The sequence below is a fragment of the Balaenoptera physalus genome, assembly GCF_965194825.1.
Source record: "Balaenoptera physalus genome assembly, chromosome: 6".
In the NCBI taxonomy this organism is placed as follows: domain Eukaryota; kingdom Metazoa; phylum Chordata; class Mammalia; order Artiodactyla; family Balaenopteridae; genus Balaenoptera; species Balaenoptera physalus.
The window spans coordinates 123,521,298-123,531,250 of NC_138885.1; the positions used below are offsets into that span (position 1 = coordinate 123,521,298).

Here is a 9,953-nt window from a genome sequence, read left to right on the forward strand (position 1 = left end):
CCTCTTTTCCACCCCACAGTGGTTTTTTTTTGTTTGTTTAACGTCTTTATTGGAGTATAATTGCTTTATAATGTTGTCTTAGTTTCTGCTGTATAACAAAGTGAATCAGCTATACGTATACATATATCCCCATATCCCCTCCCTCTTACGTCTCCCTCCCACCCTCCCTATCCCACTCCTCTAGGTAGTCACAAAGCACCAAGCTGATCTCCCTGTGCTATGCGGCTGCTTCCCACTAGCTATTTTACATTAGGTAGTATATATAAGTCTATGCCACTCTCTCACTTCGTCCCAGTTTCCCCTTCCCTGTCCCTGTGTCCTCAAGTCCATTCTCTACTTCTGCATCTTTATTCCTGTCCTGCCCCTAGGTTCATCAGAACCACCGTTTTTTTTTTTTTTTTTTTAAGATTCCATATATGTGTGATAGCATATGGTATTTGTTTTTCTCTTTCTGACTTACTTCACTCTGTATGACAGACTCTAGGTCCATCCACTTCACTACAAATAACTCATTTTCGTTACCTTTTATGGCTGAGTAATATTCCATTGTATATATGTGCCACATCTTCTTTATCCATTTACCTGTCAATGGACACTTAGGTTGCTTCCATGTCCTGGCTATTGTAAATAGTGCTGCAATGAACACCGTGGTACGTGACTCTTTTTGAATTATCGTTTTCTCAGGGTATATGCCGAGTAGTGGGATTGCTGGGTTGTATGGTAGTTCTATTTTCAGTTTTTTTTTTTTTTAACATCTTTATTGGAGTATAATTGCTTTATAATGGTGTGTTAGTTTCTGCTTTATAACAAAGTGAATCAGTTATGCATATACATATGTTCCCATATATTTTCAGTTTTTTTAAGGAACCTCCATACTGTTCTCCATAGTGGCTGTATCAATTTACATTCCCACCAATAGTGCAAGAGGGTTCCCTTTTCTCCACACCCTCTCCAGCATTTATTGTTTGTAGATTTTTTGATGATGGCCATTCTGACTGCTGTGAGGTGATGCCTCATTGTAATTTTGATTTGCATTTCTCTAATAATTAGTGATGCTGAGCATCGTTTCATGTGTTTGTTGGCCATCTGTATGTCTTCTTTGGAGAAATGTCTATTTAGGTCTTCTGCCCATTTTTGGATTGGGTTGTTTGTTTTTTTGATATTGAGCTGTATGAGCTGCTTGTATATTTTGGAGATTAATCCTTTGTCAGTTGCTTCATTTGCAAATATTTTCTCCCATTCTGAGGGTTGTCTTTTCATCTTGTGTATGGTTTCCTTTGCTGTGCAAAAGATTTTAAGTTTCATTAGGGCCCATTTGTTTACTTTTGTTTTTATTTCCATTTCTCTAGGAGGTGGGTCAAAAAGGATCTTGCTGTGATTTATGTCATGGAGTGTTCTGCCTATGTTTTCCTCTAAGAGTTTTATAGTGTCTGGTCTTACATTTAGGTCTTTAATTCATTTTGAGTTTATTTTTGTGTATGGTGTTAGGGAGTGTTCTAATTTCATTCTTTTACATGTGGCTGTCCAGTTTTCCCAGCACCACTTACTGAAGTGGCTGTCTTTTCTCTATTGTATATTCTTGCTTCCTTTATCAAAGATAAGGTGACCATATGTGCGTGGGTTTATATCTGGGCTTTCTATCCTGTTCCATGGATCTATATTTCTGTTTTTGTGCCCATACCATGCAGTCTTGATTACTGTAGCTTTGTAGTATAGTCTGAAGTCAGGGAGCCTGATTCCTCCAGCTCCATTTTTCGTTCTCAAGATTGCTTTGGCTATTCGGGGTTTTTTGTGTTTCCATACCAATTGCACAGTTTTTTTGTTGTAGTTCTGTGAAAAATGCCATTGGTAGTTTGATAAGGATTGCATTGAATCTGTAGACTGCTTTGGGTAGTATAGTCATTTTCACAATGTTGATTCTTCCAATCCAAGAACATGGTATATCTCTCCATCTGTTTGTATCATCTTTAATTTCTTTCATCAGTGTCTTATAGTTTTCTGCATACAGGTCTTTTGTCTCCTTAGGTAGGTTTATTCCTAGATATTTTATCCTTTTTGTTGCAATGGTAAATGGGAGTGTTTCCTTAATCTCCCTTTCAGATTTTTCATCATTAGTGTATAGGAATGCAAGAGATTTCTGTGCATTAATTTTGTATCCTGCAACTTTACCAAATTCATTGATTAGCTCTAGCAGTTTTCTGGTAGCATCTTTAGGATTCTCTATGTATAGTACCATGTCATCTGCAAACAGTGACAGCTTTACTTCTTCTTTTCTGATTTGGATTCCTTTTATTTCTTTGTCTTCTCTGATTGCTGTGGCTAAAACTTCCAAAACTATGTTGAATAATAGTGGTGAGAGTGGGCATCCCTGTCTTCTTCCTGATTTTAGAGGAAATGGTTTCAGTTTTTCATCATTGAGAATGATGTTAGTTGTGGGTTTGTCATATATGGCCTTATTATGTTGAGGTAACTTCTCTCTATGCCTACTTTCTGGAGAGTTTTTATCATAAATGGGTGCTGAATTTTGTTGAAAGCTTTTTCTGCATCTATTGAGATGATCATGTGGTTTTTCTCCTTCAATTTGTTAATATGGTGTATCACATTGATTGATTTGCATATATTGAAGAAGAATCCTTGCATTCCTGGGATAAACCCCATTTGCTCATGGTGTATGATCCTTTGAATGTGCTGTTGGATTCTGTTTGCTAGTATTTTGTTGAGGATTTTTGCATCTATGTTCATCAGTGATATTGGTGTGTAGTTTTCTTTTTTTGTGACATCTTTGTCTGGTTTTGGTATCAGGGTGATGGTGACCTCGTAGAATGAGTTTGGGAGTGTTCCACCCTCTGCTCTATTTTGGAAGAGTTTGAGAAGGATAGGTGTTAGCTCTTCTCTAAATGTTTGATAGAATTCTCCTGTGAAGCCATTTGGTCCTGGGCTTTTGTCTGTTGGAAGATTTTTAATCACAGTGTCAATTTCAGTGTTTTTGATGGGTCTGTTTATATTTTCTATTTCTTCCTGGTTCAGTCTCGGAAGTTTGTGCTTTTCTAAGAATTTGTCCATTTCTGCCAGATTGTCCATTTTATTGGCATATAGTTGCTTGTAGTAATCTCTCACAATCCTTTGTATTTCTGCAGTGTCAGTTGTTACTTCTCCTTTTTCGTTTCTGATTCTGTTGATTTGCGTCTTCTCCCTTTTTTCTTGATGAGTCTGGCTATTGGTTTATCAATTTTGTTTGTCTTCTCAAAGAACCAGCTTTTAGTTTTATTAATCTTTGCTATTGTTTCCTTCATTTCTTTTTCATTTATTTCTGATCTGATCTTTATGATTTCTTTCTTTCTGCTAATTTTAGTTTTTTTTGGTTCTTCTTTCTCTAATTGCTTTAGGTGTAAGGTTAGGTTATTTATTTGAGATGTTTCTTGTTTCTTGAGGTAGGATTGTATTGCTATAAACTTCCTTCTTAGAACTGCTTTTGCTGCATCCCATAGGTTTTAGGTCATCATGTTTTCATTGTTATTCGTTTGTAGGTATTTTTTGATTTCCTCTTTGATTTCTTCAGTGACCTCTTGGTTATTTAGTAGTGTATTGTTTAGCCTCCATGTGTTTGTATTTTTTACAGTTTTTTTCCTGTAATTGATATCTAGTCTCATAGCATTGTGGTTGGAAAAGATACTTGATACGATTTCAATTTTCTTAAATTTACCAAGGCTTGATTTGTGACCTAAGATTTGATCTATCCTGGAGAATGTTCCATGAGCACTTGAGAAGAAAGTGTATTCTGTTGTTTTTGGATAGAATGTCCTATAAATATCAATTAAGTCCATCTTGTTTTATGTGTCATTAAAGCTTGTGTTTCCTTATTTATTTTCATTTTGGATCACCTGTCCATTGGTGAAAGTGGGGTGTTAACGTCCCCTACTATGATTGTGTTACTGTTGATTTCCCCTTTTACGGTTGTTAGCATTTGCCTTATGTACTGTGGTGCTCCTATGTTGGGTGCATAAATATTTACAATTGTTATATCTTCTTCTTGGATTGATCCCTTGATCATTATGTAGTGTCCTTCTTTGTCTCTTGTACTAGTCTTTATTTTAAAGTCTATTTTATCTGATACGAGAATTGCTACTCCAGCTTTCTTTTGATTTCCATTTGCATGGAATACCTTTTTCCATCCCTTCACTTTCAGTCTGTATGTGTCCCTAGGTCTGCTATGGGTTTCTTGTTGACAGCATATATACAGGTCTTGTTTTTGTATCCATTCAGCCAGTCTATGTCTTTTGGTTGGAGCATTTAATCCATTTACATTTAAGGTAATTATTGACATGTATATTCCTATTACCATTTCTTAATTGTTTTGGGTTTGTTTTTGTAGGTCTTTTCCTTGTCTTGTGTCTCCCACTTAGAGAAGTTCCTTTAGCATTTGTTGTAAAGCTGGTTTTGTGGTGCTGAATTCTCTTAGCTTTTGCTTGTCTGTAAAGATTTTAATTTCTCCACCGAATCTGAATGAGATCCGTGCTGGGTAGAATAATCTTGGTTGTAGTTGTTTCCCTTTCATCACTTTAAATATATCCTGCCACTCCCTTCTGGCTTTCAGAGTTTCTGCTGAAAGATCGACTGTTAACCTTATGGGTATTCCCTTGTATGTTATTTGTTGCTTTTCCCTTGCTGCTTTTAATATTTTTTCTTGGTATTTAATTTTTGATAGTTTGATTAATATGTGTCTTGGCATGTTTCTCCTTGGATTTATCCTGTATGGGACTCTCTGTGCTTCCCAGACGTGCCTGACTATTTCCTTTCTCACGTTAGGGAAGTTTTCAACTATAATCTCTTCAAATATTTTCTCAGTCCCTTTCTTTTTCTCTTCTTCTTCTGGGATCCCTATAATTCGAATGTTGTTGCATTTAATGTTGTCCCAGAGGTCTCTGAGACTGTCCTCAATTCTTTTCATTCTTTTTTTTTTATTCTGCTCTGTGGTAGTTATTTCCACTATTTTATCTTCCAGCTCACTTATCTGTTCTTCTGCCTCAGTTATTCTGCTATTGATTCCTTCTAGAGAATTTTTAATTTCATTTATTGGGTTGTTCATCATTGTTTGTTTGCTCTTTAGTTCTTCTACGTCCTTGTTAAATATTTCTTGTATTTTCTCCCTTCTAGTTCCAAGATTTTGGATCATCTTTACTCTCATTACTCTGAATTCTTTTTCAGGTTGACTGCCTGTTTCCTCTTCATTTGTTTGGTCTGGAGGGTTTTTACCTTGCTCCTTCATCTGTTGTGTATTTCTCTGTCTTCTCATTTTGCTTAACTTACTGTGTTTAGGATCTCCTTTTCGCAGGCTGCAGGTTTGTAGTTCCCATTGTTTTTTTGTGTCTGCCCCCATTGGGTAAGTTTGGTTCAGTGGGTTGTGTAGGCTTCCTGGTGGAGGGGACTGGTGACTGTGTTCTGGTGGGTGGGGCTGGATCTCGTCTTTCTGGCGGGCAGAGCTGTGTCCAGTGGTGTGCTTTATGTTGTCTGTGAACTTAGTATGATTTTAGGCAGCCTCTCTGCTAATAGGTGGGGTTGTGTTCCTGTCTTCCTAGTTGTTTGGCATGGGGCGTCCAGCCCTTGGAGCTTGCTGGCCGTTGGGTGGAGCTGCGTCTTAGCGTTGAGACAGAGGTCTCTAGGAGAGCTCTCGCTGATTGATATTACGTGGAGCTGGGAGGTCTCTGGTGGTCCAATGTCCTGAGCTCGGCTCTTCCACCTCAGGGGCTCAGGCCTGACACCAGGCTGGAGCACCAAGACCCTGTCAGCCACACGGCCAGGTATGTTGGGATTTTCTTGCCTTTTGGGAAGTCTGAGGTCTTCTGCTAGCATTCAGTAGGTGTTCTGTACGAGCTGTTCCACATGTAGATGTATTTTTGATATATTTGTGGGGAGGAAGGTGATCTCCACGTCTTATTCCTCTGCCATCTTGAAGGTCCCCTCCACCCCACAGTGTTTTGCTTAATTCCTCCTTATCAACACCTGCCAGGACCATCCTTTATTTGACTCCCTACCTCCCGTCTTATTCCTTTGCAATCTGCCCTCCAGGGAGTGATTAAACAAACAAACAAAACCATAGTTGGTCATATTTTTCTTCTGCCTGGAAGCTTTCAATGGCTAATGTTTGCTTGCAAAATAAATTTCAAACATCCAGACTTGGCATGGCCGACAAATTCATTCGTATTCCTTACAGCCTTGTCTCAGGCCACTTTCCTACACACACCCCGAGATGTAGTTCACTTGGCCTACTTGTAATTCCAAAAATGTGCCATGGTTTACCTTGCCTTTGTGCTCAGGTATATATTGTTTCCTCCACCTAGAACATCCATCCACTCCCTCGTCCTCCACCTCTCTGCATAACCCTTACGTGTTCTTAGGGACTTAGCTAGACTGTCATTTTCTCTTAGAAGCATGTCCTGACTGCCCTGAGCTGATTTAGAGGCTTCTTTTTTATAGTCTCCCCTTATCAGCCTGTCTCAATATTGATTTTCTTTTATGGTACCCTTACCAGGCTAATTATCGTAGGCAGGATCTGGGTCCAGCACGTGTGTGATACATAGGAGGGATAAAAGGTATGTTGAATGAATGCTCCCTGCCTGGAAAATTATTCCTTCTCAGCCCAAGTCATAGGGGGTTGATAGATAACTCCTCCCAGCATTGACAGTAATGCTCTGAGGGCTCCCTGAGACTCCAGGGTTGGAGAGAAAAGACCAGTTGTTTGAGACCTGAAAGTCAGAGCCTGTTAGACAGACATTAGAGACATAAAAAGAACAGTAATTATAATGAAACTGGATTATTCGGTGTGGCTACTTGTCAGGGAAACTGGTAGACATCTCTTGTTGGTGACTTCTGGCAATGCTTTCCCTTTCTTTCTTTTTTTTTTTTTTGAATATTTAAGACATGTTTATTTCCATATCTTCATTTCCCACTGTAATACATTGCTTATCCACTTAATATATCAATTTTGTATATATACTGCCTTACTTTGGTCAACTATATAACTATACTTCAGACTGTAGACCTCAATAGAACCTTAAAAATCTAAACACAAATTCTACCTCTAACCACCAAGACTTTGGGGATTAAAATAACTGATAGACCATCATTTTTTATTTTCATCAGTTCAGTTTATACACGTTTAACTTATTCTAATGACTGTTTCCAATGTGAAAACCAAGTTTAAAATAACTTGATCACCTTGTTTCAAACACAGCTGTTCACATACCATACTGCAGCTCCACCCATGTAAGTCAATCCTGTATCAGAGATGAAAGCTACTTAGCATAAATTCAGTGAAGTTGAGCCTTTCACAAACAGCATGAAAATATGGGTTGAAGAAAACTTTCCAGGATGCTACTATAAGTAGCTTTTTTTCTGCAGTATTAACACAGTGAAATAAAATATTAAATTTATTTAAAATATAGATATGAGATTATTCCATTCTGTCCAAACCTATTAAATACCTTCCAAAAGTTTTGTAATTCAGTCCTAGAAATTCTTGGAGCTGTGAGCATTTCCTGTTCAGAAATGTTACCTCCATATAAGCTCCCAGGAAATTTCAGAAAAATATAATCTTCTAATTTAAAAGTTGATCGATTTGCCAAATGATGCAGCCACGTTTGCTTCTCTAAAAGCTTCTGATAAGGTCGGATGTGCATGACAAACTCTAGCTATATCTTCACAGGATGCTCCATATTCCAGTGCAAGAGCAGCTTCATTTATCATTTCACCAGCACCTGGTCCTAGAATATGTGCTCCAAATACTCTGTCCGTTGATTTCTGCCCAAGTATCTTCACCATGCCATCTGTGTTAGCGTTTGTCTTAGCTCTGCTGTTAGCAGCAAATGGGAATTTCCCAACTTTGTACTCAATACCCACTTCTTTCAACTGCTCTTCTGATTTGCCAACCCAAGCAACTTCAGGGTGTGTGTAAATCACCGATGGTACACAGTTGTAGTCAATGTGCACAGCGCCACCAGCCATCCCTTCAGCACAGATAATGCCTTCATCCTCTGCTTTGGGAACCAGCATTGGACCAGCAACCACATCGCCGATTGCAGAGATATTTGGAATTTTAGTTTGGAATCTGGTATTTACTGGAATTCTACCTCTAGGATCCAGCTCAATTCCAAGCTCCTCTAGTCCCAAATTCTTAGTAAAGTGTCGTCGGCCAATGCAAACCAGGAGTACATCACAAGTGATAACTTCAGCTTTACCACCAGAAGCAGCTTCAATAGAAACATCAATTTTTCCATCTGACTTCTCAGTAGTACCAGTAACTTTGGTATTCAATTTAAATTGAAATCCTTGTTTTTGAAGGATGCGTTGAAAGTTTTTAGATATCTCCATATCAATTCCAATTCCACCAACATGACCCAAAAACTCAACTGCTGTCACGTCTGCACCAAGTCTTTGCCAAACTGAGCCCAATTCTACACCTATTACCCCTGCACCAATGACAGCCATCATTTCTGGAACTTTTTTTAAAGACAAAGCACCTGTATATGACACTACTGTATCTTCATCAATCGTAATTCCAGGAAAAGGAGTGACTTCTGAACCTGTGGCTATAAGAATGTTCTTTGTATCAATAACTTGAGTGCTGCCATCGGCTTTCATAGTGGTGACCTGATTTTTCCCAGTTATCTTTCCATATCCGTTTACATGAGCAACCTGATTCTGTTTGAACAAGTGGGCAATTCCACCTGTTAAAGCTTTTACTGCATTACTCTTCTGCTCCATCATCTTCTCTAAATTCAAGCGAACTTCAGACATTTCAATTCCTCTAGATGCAAAATCTTTTCCATGGGCCATATGGTAATAATGAGAGTTATTCAATAAAGCCTTAGAAGGAATACAACCAACGTTCAAGCATGTTCCACCGAGTGTTTCATTTTTCTCAACGCAGGCTGCCTTGAAGCCTAATTGGGCAGCTTTAATAGCAGCAACATATCCTCCAGGACCAGAACCTATATCACTGTTACCTCAGCATCAATTGGTTGATCTGCATAAGTTCTCAGTGGCACCGCAGAAACTCCTTGCAGACCATGAGATGTTCGATTGAAATGGCCTCTCTTAGCCAAGGAACAGTACACACGACTCCAGCTCTGCATCTTGCCGCTGGACTTTCCTTTCCCCCAAAGCTTTCACCTCCGCTAAGCGTCTCTGCCGCCTCGCCAAGGTCTCCTCCCTTTCTTTTAATGAGTACCTTGGTACTACCTCCTCCACCAACCCAATCCCTGTGTTATAGGTGGGGCTGATCCCAGGCTCCCACGCCATTGGTCGGCACGTGACTTGGGCCTGTCCAGTCAGAACATTCCATTCCCTTTCCCTGAGCAATTGGTTCAGAGATGGGTGCATGACCCGAGCCAGACCAATGACGCTAAACACAGGACTTTCTCTGGAGCTAAATAGAGACAGATTTTTTGTTGTTGTTTGGTGGAAATATAAGGTAGATGTATAAGCCTGCAGTGACTGGTTGCCAGCTTGGGCTTCATGTGGGAAAAGACTTGGGAATGAAGAGTTGAGAGGCAGAAAACCAGATTGCTGCTGCTGATGTTTGAGTACCCAATCCAACTTTGCATTAAGCCAGGCCTGTTTTGTTTTGTTCTTCTGGTTACGTGATAAAATAATTTCCCCTTTTTGAGTAAGGTGATTCAATTTTGGTCTCTGTTGCTTGCAACCAAAAGATGTTTATTAGCACTGAAATCAGGGTAGTCGGCAAATCTAGAGAGAAAATGTGAATACAGAGGACTCTGGCTCTGTGGTCATAGGAAAAGGACGTGTTTCCTTTCATCCAAGTCATTTTACCCAGTGACCCTCTAGGCATGTAGCGGAGGAAAGAGTACCCTGGAGGGAGTGGTGGGTCTCAAACTATGGCCCAACTAGATGGGATACATCTTTTCCCCCTTTCATTTGTACTTGTCAAAAAAAAA

At 39.2% G+C, this 9,953-nt stretch overlaps 1 pseudogene across 1 annotated transcript; it reads right to left on the reverse strand.

The window, feature by feature from the left end:
* Positions 1 to 1,237: 1,237 nt before the first annotated feature.
* Positions 1,238 to 9,227, reverse strand: LOC309662663 (dihydrolipoyl dehydrogenase, mitochondrial pseudogene; annotated as a pseudogene). The gene has a single exon. The product of its transcript is annotated as a dihydrolipoyl dehydrogenase, mitochondrial pseudogene (transcript).
* Positions 9,228 to 9,953: the final 726 nt, after the last annotated feature.